Consider the following 16,146-nt stretch of genomic DNA (forward strand, 5'->3'; position numbering starts at 1 on the left):
GGGAAATGGGTCAGTGGCCATTGCTAAGTTCTAACTTAACCTAATGGGAAATGGGCGAGTCAGTGCTTACCCAAAATTTTGAACGAGCCAGACTCTGGGGCTGTGGTGCTCGCGGACCACGAGTGTAACGTTTTCTCTCATCCTCTCTGTGTAGGTGCCTATAGGGATTTGGAAAGATATCGAGTGTCGATGGTCACAAGGGACTAACTTCATCCCCAGACACAGTAAATGAACTGCAGCAAAGGAGGGGAAAGAAATGTGGGATTTGCTACGTCAATGCAGGAGAGAGTTGGAAGGTCTTGTGACAACACGAAGACTCATGCGCAGAGACTTGCGAGCAACCTTCGAACACTTCTCAGGCTCTCAGTCTACCCCCTATTAAACTGCAGCCTCGTATAGTGGACTACCCTTGCCCTCCTCTCAGGTTGCCTCTTCTCGAGAGTCCGACCTCCTCCTCTCCAGGGAAGGTTGCTGGGTACTCATTGTTCTAGGACTGATGGAACACTACAAGAGGTCGCTTAAATTCCAGCGCCAAATTACCGACATCAATTGCGGGCGTCGGTATATGTGTAGGTAAGTATGGAGGGAGATTAAAAAAAAAATTAAAATCAATTTTAAATTTTCGACGCGTGTTCCGATGTATTTTTCAACGCCTTTCCAATGCACTTTTCGATGCCTGTACGAATGCTTTTTCGATGCCTATATCGATACTTGTTCCATCGGACCTTCCAAAAAACAAACCGCGGGCTTTCTCTGTGCATTTCTCTTCTCCTCTTCTTCCTTACCTCTTACAGATCTTGTGCAAAACAAGTTGTCGGAGGTGCTAATCTATAAGCACTAAGGTGAGATTGTTTTCAAAGTTTACTTGTAGGTTTAGGTTTAGGGTTTAACATGGTGTGTGTGTGTGTGTGTGTGCGTGCATTTTTGTTGGTTCGAGAACGTTTACAACACCTTTTCTTGCTCAAATAGGTCGCATGTGAGTGCTTGAACTTTTAATGCATATTAAATTTATTTAAATTAATTTGTATCAATATTGATAAAAGAAAATTCCATGCTTTAAACTTTCAATGCTTTAAAAGAAATTATGGTTTGTGTTGTAAAATTTTGTTTTGAACTATTTGAAAAAAATTGTTTTGATTTATGAAAAATATTTCTTGTTTTGAAGAAATTTCATTTTTAATTATGTCATTTTTGAAATTATGCGATTGATGAAGTTTAGGTTTTAGCTTTCGGTTAGGTTTAGTTTAGGTTATATGTTAAGTTAGGGTATATATAGGTTATATATTAAGCTATAAGTGAGGTTATACGTTAAATTATGTTAAGTTACGTTAGCTTATAGGACGTTAATTATGTTAGGTTAGGCTCTAAGTTAGGTTTAAATTAAAGGTTAAATTAAGTTATAAGTTATAGGATAGGTTGACTAGATTATAGGTCAAGTTTATTCAACAAGTTACTTGTTATAGGTTAGGTTAAGTTAGGTTATATATTTTTCGTAAAAAGTTAGGTTAAGTTATATGTTTAAGTTAACTCATGTTTAAGTTATAGATGTACGTTGTGTTCGGACAGTTAGAACCTATATACTTTTATGTTAATCTAAACACTTATCGGTGAAACGTCCAAACACGACCATCTACAAGCGTCTAAACCATAACCCTCTAACCCTATCAGCAGACTGAAATGGTCAAGCGCTACACTAATTGGATTTGGAGCGACCAAATCAAAAGTTGTCAAACCTAAGTGGATTTACATAGCCTACCCTAACGCTCCAAATATAGTAATGTATTAGCGGCCAAAACAAAAGTCGCTAATCTAAAGCCGATAATCCTTACTAGCTATCCCGAAGCATTGTAAATGGCCTAACGATACCCTAATATATTTAAGAGCGCTTTACCTTAGCGGATTTATATAGTGTGCCCTAACCGTCCAAACACGATACGCCATCTATTAGCTGCCAAACCAGAATGATCCATAGAATCCTAAGCGGCTAACCCTAAGCAGATTGAAATGGAAAAACGCTACACTAATCCAATTTGGAGCGGCCAAATCTAGGCAACTTTACATAGTGCACCCTAACACTCCAAAATACGGCCATCTATTAGCAACTAAACCAACACTAGTTCTAAGACGCTAACCCTAGGTGGCTAGCCCTAAGCGGATTGAAATGGCGAATTGCTATCCTAATCCAATTTGGAGCAGCCTAACCTAAGTGGCTTTACACACCATGATACCATAAGTTCTAACTAACCGAACACAATGTCCATCTATTAGCTGCCAAACGAAGATGATTTGTGTATTTTTAGAAACGCAAACGGACTTCGATTAGGTTAGGTTATAGGTTAGGTTAGGTTATAGATTAGGTTATATTATAGGTTAGGTTAGAGCTAGCGACAAATAGTAAAAAAACCAGAAACGGATTTCGAAGATGACTCGTGTACTTCAAAAAACGCAAACGGACTTCGGTTAGGTTAGCCTATAGGTTAGGTTTAGGTTATAGGTTAAGGTAGGTTTAGGTTATTGGTTAGGTGATCGAGATTATAGGCTAGGTTAGAGCTAGCGGCAAATGAATAGTAGAAAAAATGCAAACGGACTTCGAAGATAACTCGTGTACTTCTAAAAATGTAAACGGACTTCGGTTATGTTAGGTTTAAGTTATAGGTTAGGTTAGATTATAAGTTAGAGCTAGCGGCAAATAGTAGAAAAAACGCAAAGTGACTTCAAGAATAATTCGTGTACTTCAAAAACCGCAAACGAACTTCGGTTCGGTTTTGTTATAGGGGAAGTTATAGGTTAGGTTTAATTTGGTTATAGGTTAGGTTATAGTTTGAGTTATAGCTAGGTTAGGTTAGGTGCACACAAACTTCAAAAACACTATGTAGTCATTGACCTTGTGGTCCTAATCTCCATGCACCTGTACACCGAGGTGTGCTGGGATCGGACATGGCTAGAGAATGTGAGATTATTAGAGGGGTTGAGCTAGCAGCAAATAGTTGAAAAATGCAATCGGACTTCCAGAGTGCACACAGACTTCAAGGACCTTAATATATAGTCATTGACCAATAAAAATGAGATTATTAATTACCATGTGGTCCTAATCTTCGTGCACCTCTAGACCGAGGTGTGCGGGGATTGAAGCTTGGCTAGAGAATGTGAGGTTGTTAGAGCTAGCAGCAAATAGTTGAAAAAACGCAATCAGACTTTCAAAGTGCACATAGACTTCAAGAACCTTAATATATAGTCATTGACCAATAAAAACGAGATTATTACCCTGTGATCCTAATCTCCATACACCTCTAGACCGAGGTGTGCGGGCGGGCTTGGCTAGAGAATGTGAGGTTGTCATGTATTGTCATGTACTTATCAGTGTGTAGTTATAACAACTAGAGTGTTTTAATTATTTGTTGCATCATTGTTAGATAAAGTATGGACAATAGGATGGTGTCTCCTTATGCGCATTGCAAGCATTAAATCTTTCAAAAACAAAAAATATGTGACCAACACATACGCAATCACGGTCTCTTTCCGATTGAGCAACTACAAGACCTGCGTTGTCGATCTCATGGTCTAGAGACTGGAGGTCAAACTCCGCAAGTAGATATTGCTCCAACTTCATCCCAGAGAAGACAATTTTCAAATGAGTAGCCATCGACTGAGTCCTCCCAACCAATACCTGATGTGGCATTTCAAGAAGTGGAGATGGAGCAAATGTTGACACGTTCTTTGACATGGATCCCATCATTGAAAACATAGAAGACAACAACATTGAACGCAATACTGCGGGACAACCTCAATCATCCCGTTCATATCGACATCATGATAGCAACGATAAAGAGTTTGAGATGATGCAAAGTCTTGCACGCATGCTGCTTTACAGTGGTGCAAAAATCTCAGTTCTTCGTAGCTCATCAACAATGCTTAATTTGCAGTCTGTCTACGGTTGGTCTGACGCCTCAGTCACAGAGCTTTTCAAGTAAATACATTGTATCCTAAGCATGATAAAGTACAAATTACAGTTCATAATGTGATCAAGGGGCTGACTTGTTCATGTAACGACAGATTGCTCAATCTTGCCAGAATGGAATCGCATGTCCCCTATCCGTCCAATCGCTAAAAAGCTTCTTACTAATTTGGGCTTGGATTATCACAAAATACATGCATGTCCTAATGATTGTATACTTTTTCGCAATGAGTATGCAAATTTGAAACAGTGTCCCAATTGTGGATCAAGCAAGTACAAGGAGGACACACAAGGAAAATTTATCCCTGCAAAGGTCCTTTGACACTTTCCTATCATTCCAAGAATAAAGAGCATGTTCAGATACAAGTCCATAGCCGCTTTGATGACATGGCACTCAAATACTAGATCGGCAGATGATGTGATGCAGGTACGTGCATGGAAGCACATAGAGGAAAGTTGTCCTACATTTAAGATTAACGAGCCTTGATGTATCCGCTTTGGTATGGCAATGGACGGAGTAAACCCATTTGGATTATGGAGTTCGTCATGGAGCATGTGGCCTATTTGTCTGGTTAATTATAATCTTCCACCATGGCTAGCTATCAAGAAGGGCCATCTGTTGTTGTCATTGATCGCCCCAAGAAAGTACAAAGCAAAGAACATGGACGTCTATCGAAAACCACTTATAGAAGAGCTCCAAATCTTGTGGACACGAATTGATGTGGTTGATATGTCCCAACCAATCGTACGACAAAATGTACATGTGCAAGGCATTGTCATGTGGACCATGCACGATTGGTCAGACTTTGGTGATAAGTGCCTTTGAAACCCTCACACACATGTGATTCCTGGCTATGCCAACGCTTTTATATTTTAATTTTGTGATGTTTCGGGCTTGAGTTACTCGGGCAATCATGCAATGTCCAAAATGTGGTCCTTCACTTGGCTTCCGCCGCTCTGAGCATTTAAGCAAGAAGTCCATATTAGAGAGTTTGAGACTTTAGAGCCAATTTGGGAATCACCAATGTCTTGAAGATTTGGCCATATGGACAAATTTCAATTTGGTTTTTAAAACCAAAGCCTTCCACAAGGTAGTACTTGAAAAGATCCTCCAAGCCATGCTCTGAAAACTTTGGCTAAGATTTGCCATGTGGTCAAATCTTAAGCTCTTGTTAAAAATGAGAATTGGCAAATTCCCAAATTCATTAATATGGTATTCGAGACAGTTTACGAGGAGCATGGTAGATTTTTTCCTAAAGGACATGAGCTACGTGGACCAAACATATGCAAACATGACATGCATCCACTGAAAGCGAGTGATTGGAAAAACGTGTGGCTGTAGAGGGGAGATTGGATGCCACCTAGAATGAAAAGACTTTCTATTTTTCATGAACTCCCGTACTGGAGTGACGCTGATTAATCATTTGCTCAACCCAATGCACATCTTCAAGAATGTAGTGGAGATCATATGGAAAACCATCATTGAAAAAAGGGAGAGCAAGGCCCAAAGAGATGACCTGCAGGCTGTGGGTCGAATGCCAGAGATGTGGCGTCGACGTAAACCAATGGAAAGTTTGCTATACCAAAAGGTCCATGGGTTTTGAGTCGTGCAGAAGATCAACAAGTGAAGAAGAGTTTATCTTCATTCAAGACTCCCACAGGGTGCATGCGATGTTTGAAAATGCCTTTTATGAGAGATGACAATCTTAGTGGTCTTAAGTCCCACGATTGGTACAAATCTTTATACTTCATCTTACCAATTTCTATAAAGGGTTGTTTGACGGATGACATTAGAAGAGCAATCTACAAAATCAGTGAGTTGGTACGTTGGATCATGGGAAACACTTCAGAGTGCAACGAATCGACAAACAAAGGGTCACTTTCAATAGTGGTGTTAGGACAAGCTTCGTCCAAGAAAGTAGGAGTAGTGCCAGGGATGAGAACACAGAGACTAGCCAACTTGAATACTTTGGCTACATCTAAGACATCTTGAAGATTAGCTTTAAAAGTTTGATATATTTATCTTTGATGTCAAGTGGTTCAAAGTTATTACCAGCGACCCTAATGCAACTTTGCGTAAAGACAAGAGTGGATTGATTCAAGTGAACTCTAGGTGGATGTGGAGAAATGCGCAGGATGCATTCGTACTTCCGAGCATTGTGAACAAGTTGTGTTCACACACAATCCACTATGGATAGAAAATGATGAGAATGATCTGTCTAAACCCTGATGGATCTATGTCGTTCAAGTTGCTCCACGGAGCAAGCAAGTGTGTGAAAGATTGGACATTGAGGTCAAAGAGGTGATTCATGAACAAAGCGCAGGACCGACAAAAACTTTAAGTTTAGATTTTGAGGTGGATATCAGCAGTGAGCAGTTGTTTGAACCTAGAGATGAGCTGTCAAATACTGAAACTGATGCGGAGAGCGACGAAGAAGTAGAGTTCAATGACGAAGATGTAAAAGTAAAAATTGAGATAGACATCTTTGGTGCATCATATCTCATAGAAGATGAGAGATTAACTAATTATTTTTGCTAGGAACTCTTTTGTAAAATTCTTTTTATTAGTTTACAATACACTTTAGATTCATTCATTTGTGTTGCAGCTTCGTTTATTTATTATTTGTATTGATAAAGCGTTTCTTCTGTAAACTAACATATTTTGTGGGTGTTATTTGTGTATGATTAGCCATGGACAATGACGAGTAGCCATACTCTCCTAGTTTTAGTTTACCTATCACTCCGGTCGGCATGCCACCCGAGCAGATGGGCTCATTTTTGTCTCAGTTCACACTATAACAGATCGGGATGGCACAGCACCTTTGGGCAGCAGGTCTCTCTAGACCTACTACAATCGACCCTATGCCCGAGACTAGTGTGGTCCCTACACCGAGCAGCCCCACACCTCATTCTAGTGTGCTCCCTACACCTAGGACTCATGTGCGCTCTACGCCGACGGGTGGTTCATCCTCGAGACGAGGTAGGTGCCATTCTAGAGGCGGTGGTTGTTGTGGTAGCGGTTCTACCAATGCGTTCACACCACTGAGAGAGCGTCAACCACTCTCTTTAGTAGATAGTTCACCAATTGGCACACCACGTACACCTTGGGGATCACACGAGCATGATCTTAGCAAGGTGTACAAGAGCAACGATGGGGCTGCAGTGGGGGATAGGGTAGGAAAGGCCATGCGACAGAGGATTCGAAAGCTCTATACCATTTAGTTTCGTCACTCTGTGATGGAGGTTTGGGATAATCTTGATCTTGAAAGAAAGAATTACATCATCGAGGCCATTCACAAAGAGTACAGGCTGGCAGAGGGGTACGATCCAATCTTGAATCCCTGGATTTTGAGCATGGTGAGGCCACAATGTCACACCATCGGTTAGAGGCAAGAGACAGGTACAATGCCAACAGTCCAAAGCCGGCATGGTTGGACGCAGAGGAGTGGGCCGGGATTGCACAAGAGACACAAGACAATCTGGAGAGATTTCAGCAGCAAAGAGATGCAGCCAGAGCACATTTGGAGTCTGCTGGAGCGTCACATCTTGGGAGTGGAGGCTATGACACGCTTTGACATGAGTTTTTAAGTATTATATATATGATTTAAATTATTGAAAATATATATGTTATTTGAAGATTTATCTAATGATTAAATCATAATTTTGTAGGAAGTTGCCGTGAAGCATCCTCCGACATGCCGAGAGGAGAAGTATGGGTACAAGCAAAGACTTGTGGGCCTTTTGACCCAGCTGCAGGAGGAGGGAGAGGACGTCGACTGGGAGGCATTATCATGAGGGTCTTCTTGATACAGTCGACTGGGAGGCATTATCATGAGGGTCATCTTTATACAGTCTTCTCAGTACAGTCTTTTTTGTAGTTGTGGTCTTCTTGATACTGTCTCACTCAATGATTGTTTGCATATGTACAGTTTTGTAGTGCTTATGTTTATGGTTTATGGTTATGTTTATGGTATGGCATAGATGTTATGGTTAAGTCAAGATAAGGTTATGGTTTTGCTATGATGGTATGGCAATCATGTGATGGTTATGGTTATGGTTATGGTTATGCAATGATGGTATGTTTGTTATGGTTATGGTATGACAAGCAAGTTATGGTAATGGTTATGGTATGGCAAACGGGTTATGTTTATGGTTTTGCAGTTTTCGACTCATGTTTTAATTATGGTTATAAAATCTTTATACCGTCATGCCATAATCAAGCTTTTGATTTTGTGGTTAAGTTATTCTTACAATTTTGCTAATTGCCATACACTCGCTCTTTAGCGTCAACTTGTAGGTAGCGGCTGCTTGTGCACTATTCCTTTGGATAGAGAGGGCTATTTTCTTTTGCTGCAGTACATGCAACATCAATTCCCAGCCTCTCCGTCCCAAAAAAAATTGCAGGTTTGGTTGTCGGTACAAAGTACGGTACAAGCGTCGGTATAAACTTCAGAGGATGAGTCAGAATATTCTTTACAATTACCGGCGCTTATTTCTAAGCTGATTTTGACGCTTAATTTCAAGCCGATTCCGACGCAGAGTATACCGATGCTTATATCGATGACACAAAATTGGCGTGTTTTTTCGAGGCCTGTTTCAACGCTTTTTAGTTTTAAAACTAACTTTATCTCGTCGCCGATTTTTGCGCGATGTGTTGCAGTGGAAAAACATTTTTCCTTGTATATATGCTTGCATATTGTAACTTGTGCAGAGTGTGTGTAGGAACATATATGCATACCCAATCCTACGTATAGTTTTTAACATGTTTATTGAATGTATGCTCAAGTGTGAGTTTGTGTGGAGTGCTCCCCACACAAATACCGAGACGTAATACTACATATGGGTCTGGACACTGATGAATTTGTTTAGGATGCACTTTTTAGTCATTTGTTTGGGCTGGTATCTATTAGGAAATATGACGTAGCTAAGTAGATAATTGAGTAAATTACTTAATGGAGAGAGAAAATTTTCACACGAAAGAGATTATAGAGTAGGTAGAGAGAGAGAGAGAGAGAGAGAGAGAGAGAGAGAGAGAGTACACATGATATACGTGGTTCACCCAATGTGGGCTACATCCACGAGAAAGCAGCCACTTAACGGCTTTAGTACTTCAAACAAGAAGTAGGTTTCAAAGGGATTATACCCTTTATAGAGCTCCCACCTTGCTTCACTCTCACCAACTTCACACTGTGAAATGTGTGTAGAAATGGCCTCCTTTTATAGGTCAAAAGGGTTGCCCTCTCTCATGAGAGGCAGCCATGTATAGCCGCCCTAGTGTAGATAAGTCCAAATCGGACCCTCCAATCTGCCCATGTATGGCCGCCCTTGAGAAGACAAGTCCTTTGAAATCAGCCACCGGCCATTGACTTTCGACCACCGGCCAATGCTTAGTCACATGGGGTGCTTGAATCCTATTGGCTGGGCTAAAGAGAGGTCCAATGAGCTTCTAGTTCAATTCAATAAATATCTAGATATTTTCAAGCTCTCTCTCTCTCAAAGGGGTAAGGAGGACACTTGTCCAAAGGCTATCATGTTGCTTGAAATGCATTATGCATGTGATTGGCTAGGCTTAGAGGGGTCCAATGAGCTTCTACTTCAAATATCTAGACATTTTCAAGTTCTCTCTCTCAAAAAGGTAAGGAGGACACTTGTCCTAATGCTACCCGTGTTGCTTGAAATGCATTATGTATGTGATTGGCTAGGCTTAGAGGGATCCAATGAGCTTCAAGCTTGATCTACAAGGAGGGGTCGACCAAAGCAAGCAAGGGGTATACTTGGGGGTATACACCTCTCACACACTCATTTTTCAAACATTCTCACTTGGTGAATGTAGAGGAACTCCATCTCCTTCTCCAAGCTTGTTGAGAAATTGAGAGCCTACACCAACACTCTTGGCTATGGAATGCAAATCCAACCAAGAGCCATGCTTCAATGCTTAAGCTTACCATCTTCTCCATCTTCATTACTATGCTATTATGTATGCTAGCAAGAAGGGTGATGATAAGTGAGGAACTATTTCTTTCTCCTATGAATGTTTCTTCTTCCTCTACCCTACCCTCATTCCCCGCTAGCTCTCTCCACCTTTGAAGGTGTTTGAGGCCTTGGGACTGAGGTTGGGGATGGTTAATGCTTTCTACAAATTCTATGTTATGTTTGTGATGAATGAAGATTTCCATCTTCATTGCATCACCTAGGTCACAAGGAACACAAAGATTGCATTATACCAAGTCTCTCTTTATGGGAGAATCTATAATACGAAAGCCTATTGGAGGGGGGACTGGCTCCACATGAATTCGTTCCTCAACTATTGTCAAGTTCTCTAAACTCTCTCTCTTGCAAAAGTATTGTTCATGCCAATTTAATTAAGTATATTGGTTATGTTGCTACCGCTAATTAAGTTCACCCTCTATGTTCTCAAAGTAGTCTCATAAAAATGCTCACTCTAATTCTCTTAATTCCGCTATTCGCGAAGTTCATGGGCCATTTTTATTACATTGGTATCAGAGCTATTGGTTACTCTTTTCTTGCTTAAGAAGAGAGGTCCTTAAGTTGTCCACCATGGAAGTTTGGGCCTGTTTTTGCTATAGGGTAAGTGGGACAAGGATCTTTTATCTTGGTTGAGAAGGACTTAGTTTGAGGTACACTGTTGGGAACTATAGTCTTAATAATGGAGTCTCTCGAGGCTTGCCTTTGGCTTAGCCATTATTGAGCTACTAGCAAGCTCAACAGGAACTCTTATCAACCGAGCAATGTTAGACCCTCTCCACTAGTCTTTGTAATCAACATTGTCTAAACCACGGGTGTGGCTGCTTGAGGACTAATTTTCAAAGGTAAAGAAGAGTAGTGAGTAAGGTTTTTGAGGGTACCAAAGCACAAAGTAATTTATACATAAGTTTAATTAGCATGGATGACAATAACCAAGAGAGTAGAACTAATATTGACAACTTTGATTTTGCACATGAAGGTGCTAATGATGATGCCCCTATGTTTGTTAATTATCTTGTTACTAGGTTACAACAAGCTATGGGCAACCGTGCTTTGCAAGCCAAAGCTACTCGACAACTTCGTGCTTATGGGATTTCACTTCCTCTCCAAGAGGAGAGAGAGTTTAGGAGGCCTCTTGATGAGACTCACAAAAGAAGACTCTCTCCCATATGAGAGGAGGAATCCAAATAACGAGAAAGTAATAAATCCCTATGTTTCTCAGAAGATGTGGCTCCATGAAGACGACGGTCTAGTCTATTGCCAACTCCTCCTAAGAGGAAACGGTCAACCCACAGTCCTTCTCCTCGTCGCTCCAAAAGGTAAGAGAGGAAAAAAAGGAAGAAAAGGGTAAGAAAGAGGTCACCCTCTTCTTTACCTTCCTCCTCTTCCAACGAAAACAATAACTATTCTCCTAGATAATACAAGAGGGGAGGACATCGCAAATCTTACCCTGCATGGCGAAGGTCCCAAAAGCTCAAGAAGTTCAAAGAGGGAGGAAAGAATATTTCTTTTCTCACCTATGATGGAACCTTGGTGCTATCAACAAAGTATTGGCCTTCATCCAGAAATTTGATGCAGCCTTTGGAGATGAGGGCTTCATTGAGTCCTCGAGGCTACGTCATGTAGCTATGCACTTCCAGAAATCTGCTCGTCAATGGTGGGCTACGCTTCGTGGCAATGGTGAAGCCCCAAAGACATGGAAACTCTAAGAGTTTCCATCATGAAGCAATTCCTTGCAAGAAATGCAAAGGACAAAAGTGCTTACCGAATGGTGGAGTTTGAAGCTTCTCTTTCGCGAGTCTATCCACAAATATCTTAACAACTTTTGGGATTTATATCTCAAGGCTACTGTCTTTCAAAAAAATAGACTTCGCCGAGCAAAAGCAACAATTATGTGCGGGATTACCTAAAGAAATGACCGAGTATGTCAACTCAATGGCCTTGTTCTATCACGGAAGTAATCCACCACACTATGATTTCCTCGCGCATCAATTGCCAAAAAGGGCTAAAAAGAATGCCAAGTCCATGGAAAACAAAGATCGAAATGAAGCAAAGGGGAAGAACAATGCTCAAAATTCTTCGCAAGTAAACTCTATCAGCAACAATAAATCTAAGGAGAAAGGAGTCTACAAAGGCAAGAATCAACTTTCTCGTGAGGAGCTAGAGCGTTATCACAAAGGTAACCAGTGTTTCAAGTGCGGGGAGCAAGGATAGGCCTATTGTGTTTGCCCCCAAAGAAGTGTGCGCAATGAATTACCTACAACCTCTATGGTTGAAGCTCCAAAAGAGGATGCTCATTGCCAAGGATTTCTCATTTCTTATGCTTGGGAAAAGATGCAAGAGCATGATGCCTTTATTTTGTTTGACCCTGGTTCAACTCACAACTTCATATCCATGGAGTTGACCACCAAGCTAGGCATACAAGCCCACGAGATGGGAGATGCATTGAAAGCCAATGGAGCTATCAAGGAACAAGATGTCTCAATTACTCCCTTAATTGGAAATTGAAGTTTCATGTCCAAAGCTATGTGGACAAAGAGGATTTCTTAATCTCCCCTCTCAAACATGAGGATGTTATCGTTGGGGCACCATGGTTTAACCGCACGGCTTCCAACATGTTCCCTGAAAGGAGAATCTACTTCACCTACAAGAAAAAGAGCATGTATATAGATGCTAATGAGTCGGGGAACACCATATCCCTGGTAAAACGCTTGCTTTTGATAAGTCCATGAAAAGCTCTACTTCTGCGTATATGATTTTTGTTAGAGAATTTGTAAATGATTCTAATGTTTTCACAAGTAGGAATAAAGGGGATCAAGAGAAATAAGAGTTGTCTAATTTCCTAAATGGATTCTAAGATGTTTTCATTGATGACATCCCTAGTGAGCTACCTCCAAAATGAGGGATGATGACCATGCAATTGAGCTCCTACCAAGAAGCTCACCGCCTAACAAGCCTCTGTGTCAAGTTTCCCAAGCTCAATAAGAGGAGATCATGAGGAAAGTACATGAATTGATGGAAAAAGGGATGGTAACAAGAGGATATCATGAGGCAAGTGCATGGGTGGAAAAAGGGATGGTGAGGCCTAGCTCCTCTCCATTATGTTCACCAGTAGTTTTAGTGCAAAAGAAAGATGGCACCTATCACATGTGTGTCGACTATAGAGCACTAAATAGGATCACTATTCAAAAAAAGAGATTTTCCGTGTCGTGGATAGAAGATCTATTTGATAAGTTACAAGTTTTGGCCTAACAAATTCTCTAGATGCATTCAAACTCATGATGGACAAAAATCTTCAAGTCACTCAAATTCTCTTGAGGAGTACAAGCGACACCTCTAGGTAATCTTTCAAGTTGTGAGAGAAAATAATCTTTTCATTAATCAAAAGATAAGTGAATTTTTCCTACAAGAGATTCAATATTTAGGTCACATTAGCTCTAAAGATGGCACCCGTATGGATCCAACAAAGCTAGATGTAATAAAAGGATGGCCTAATCCAAGGAATCTACAGGAGGTACGAAGCTTTGTAGGTATATGTGCGTACTATAGATGCTTCATAGAAAAATTCTCGCTAATAGCAAGCCCATTACATGACTTAATGAAAAAGAACGTTAAGTATTCATGGATTGCAAAAGTGCAAGAATCTTTTGAGAAGCTTAAGAAGAAGCTTATCTCTCAACTTGTGCTCACACTACTAGTTCTCTCAAAGCCATTTGAGGTCCAATGTGATGCTTGTGGTTATTGCCTTGGAGCTGTTTTTCTTCAAGAAGGGCATGCCATAGCATATGAGAGTCACTCAAGTCCGACAAGCGAGTATTGGGCAAATATGAAAAAGAGCTAGTAGCTATTCTATATGTACTAGACACGTGAAAACGCTATCTCTTGGGGACTCCATTCATCCTGCAAATGGATCACAAAGCCTCAAGAACTTCATGATGCAAACCAAGCTCTCCGACAAACAAAAATGAGATGGAAAAATTTTCTTTCGCAATTTAAATTTCATATTGCTCTGATTGTTGGCAAGTACAATCAAGTGGTCGATGCACTTTCACGACGGACAAGGGTAAATGTGGTGTCTATAGCAACTCACAATGATCTATCTTTTATGATAGATGAGTATGCTATTGACCAAGACTTTAAGCATGTAATTATAGCCTTTGCATTAAGGAAGAAAGAAGAACCATTCACCTTAGAGGATGGTTATCTTCTAAACGGCAATAGGATATGTGCTACTCACCCATACAATAAGAAAGTCATGTATGAATCCCATGCTTCTCCTTATGCAGTGCAAAGAGGGACTCCATAATCTACTCTTTAAGTAGAAATGTATTTCCATTGGTCTGGAAACATACGAGAGTATGTTTCAAATGTGTGATATGCCAAAAGTTGAAATTTGACCCAGGAAAGCAACTTGGATTGTTTCAGTCGACAGGCTTAGCAAGAAAACACGCTCTATGCCTGTCAAAGAGACTATTAAGACACATCAAATGGCAACCTCTTTAGATTTCAAATTTTCAAGTATCATGGCTTGCCAACATCCATAGTGTCGGACAAAGATCCTAGAATGACCAGTAATTTCTAGAAGGGTCTCTTTGAGAATCTAGGAAGTAGATTAAATTTCTCTTTTGGCCTATCATCCACAAACGGATGACCAACGTGAAATAACTAATCTAACGATTCTTGAATCTACTAAAAGCCTATGTCGGGGAAGTAGATCAACATTCTCATTGAGAGAAGTCCCTACCTCTTGTAGAGTATGTGTATAATGACATTGTACATACTTCTATGGGGAAAGAACCTTTTGAGGTTAAAGAGAGAAGATGCAAAAGTCCCTTACTACTTAAAGTACATGGGAAGATCTTCGCTATAGCCGAGACTCACAAGAATCTTTTCCAAAGATTAAAGAGGTCATATCCATATAGCAAAGGCAAAAAGGGTTGTTGCTAATAAGCACAGAAGAGACTTAGCCTTTAAGGAAAATGATTGGGTCTTGCTAAAGTTTCTCAAGGCTCATCTAAAGCATACTACAGGCAAGAATCCTACGGGCCACCAAGAGTATTATGCTAAAGTAGCAAAAAGATACTACGGTCCTTTTTAAATTCTTAAGCCAATCAATGAGATGGCTTATCAATTAAAGTTTCCCAACCATTGGCTCATGCACAATGTTTTCTATGAGAGCCTATGTAAGCCTTACAAAGGAGCACCACCAAAATAAGCAATAGTTGCAAACCCTTCAAAAATCGAAGATCAAGAAGACGTACTTCAACCTGAGTCCATCCTACGACATGAAGACAAGGTATTAAGATTATCCAATGAACTCTCTTCTTCTCCTCCTCCTCCTCCTCCTCCTCCTCCTCCTCTCTCTCTCTCTCTCTCTCAGCCTCTCAGCTTCTACAAGAAATAAGGAAAAATTGACTATACTTTATTTGGAGTAAGATGAGTGCCTCAAAGATGGGTCCCCGGTCCAAATACTAAATGGCCGATATTATCAGGTTGAATGGCAATCTGCAAACAATTACCATTGTAAGTTAAGGAGTATTGCTTAAGAATAATGATTAAGCTGCAACTCTTTGCTCAATTCAATTACCCTCTTTAATAGCCCTGTATTGTATAGTGAGCGCTATGAGACACGACTTGCTTCTTCCCAATGCTCATTAAGGTCAAGATGAGCTACTGTTGTTGTCTATCAATTGTTTCTACTCATTTGCTCGTGTTCCTCAACAAAAAGCGAAGGGAGAGCAATCACAACCAACCAGTCTATGCTCAAAAATCTATCGAAACATGTACAACAAAGAGTAGTTGTAGAGAAATTCGTGGAATTCAACCATTTTACAAACAGCTATAGAGGTAATTTGTCATCATATATGCTTACTAAATACACATGCACTTCTTTTTTACTTCGTTAGCGTAGGAGCCTCTTTTGAATTCTCGAGCTCTCAAGCCTCCACGTGGTCAGAGCAATTTCTACTATTTTAAATGCTCTCTCTCTCTCTCTCTCTCTCTCTCTCTCTCACACACACACACACACACACACACACACACACACACACACACAAGCGTGCAAACACAGTCCTGTTTTTCAGTTTTCACAGGCAATAAATATCTTGTAAGCGAGGGCCTCTCTGCGGATGCAATCACCTATGTACTCCAACTGCAATCACCTATACAGCCATTTTGAAGGCATATGGCTCTACGCATGCATCTTG

This window comes from Adiantum capillus-veneris, chromosome 3 (assembly GCF_014529385.1).
Source record: "Adiantum capillus-veneris isolate H3 chromosome 3, ASM1452938v2, whole genome shotgun sequence".
Lineage (NCBI taxonomy): Eukaryota > Viridiplantae > Streptophyta > Polypodiopsida > Polypodiales > Pteridaceae > Adiantum > Adiantum capillus-veneris.